The sequence below is a fragment of the Atractosteus spatula genome, unplaced genomic scaffold (assembly GCF_055471065.1).
Source record: "Atractosteus spatula isolate fAtrSpa1 unplaced genomic scaffold, fAtrSpa1.hap1 Scaffold_114, whole genome shotgun sequence".
Classification (NCBI taxonomy): domain Eukaryota; kingdom Metazoa; phylum Chordata; class Actinopteri; order Semionotiformes; family Lepisosteidae; genus Atractosteus; species Atractosteus spatula.
In genome coordinates this window covers 125001-126119 of record NW_028296669.1, presented here as the reverse complement: position 1 = coordinate 126119, position 1119 = coordinate 125001, and positions in this window count along the sequence as shown.

Below are 1119 nucleotides of genomic sequence, written 5' to 3'. Positions count from 1 at the left end.
CTCTGTCAGGCTCCCCCGCCTGCCCTGGGGCAGGCCGGGGTGCCGAGGGCGCCCCCCGCACACCTGCGGGGCTGGCCGCCCTCTGTCAGGCTCCCCCGCCTGCCCTGGGGCAGGCCGGGGTGCCGAGGGCTCAGCCCGCACAGCTGCGGGGCTGGCCGCCCTCTGTCAGGCTCCCCCGCCTGCCCTGGGGCAGGCCGGGGTGCCGAGGGCGCCCCCCGCACACCTGCGGGGCTGGCCGCCCTCTGTCAGGCTCCCCCGCCTGCCCTGGGGCAGGCCGGGGTGCCGAGGGCGCCCCCCGCACACCTGCGGGGCTGGCCGCCCTCTGTCAGGCTCCCCCGCCTGCCCTGGGACAGGCCGGGGTGCCGAGGGCTCAGCCCGCACACCTGCGGGGCTGGCCGCCCTCTGTCAGGCTCCCCCGCCTGCCCTGGGGCAGGCCGGGGTGCCGAGGGCGCCCCCCGCACACCTGCGGGGCTGGCCGCCCTCTGTCAGGCTCCCCCGCCTGCCCTGGGACAGGCCGGGGTGCCGAGGGCGCCCCCCGCACACCTGCGGGGCTGGCCGCCCTCTGTCAGGCTCCCCCGCCTGCCCTGGGGCAGGCCGGGGTGCCGAGGGCGCCCCCCGCACACCTGCGGGGCTGGCCGCCCTCTGTCAGGCTCCCCCGCCTGCCCTGGGGCAGGCCGGGGTGCCGAGGGCGCCCCCCGCACAGCTGCGGGGCTGGCCGCCCTCTGTCAGGCTCCCCCGCCTGCCCTGGGGCAGGCCGGGGTGCCGAGGGCGCCCCCCGCACAGCTGCGGGGCTGGCCGCCCTCTGACAGGCTCCCTGCGTGCCTGGGGAGAGGCCACCCCTGTTTCGGCCTCTCCCTCGTACCCGGGACCACGCCACCGCTGACTCGGCCTGCCCACGTGCCTGGGACAAAGCCACCCGAGTTTCGGTCCTGCCACATACCCGGGACCACACCACTCCAGAATCGGTCCTCCCACATACCCGGGACCACACCACTCGACTTTCGGTACTCCCACATACCCGGAGATACGCCACCGCAACTTCCGTACCCGGTGCCTGCAAGGGAGCGAACCTGGAATCCAAGCCCAGCTTGTGGAGCTCTGCCTGGGCTTGAGCGGGGT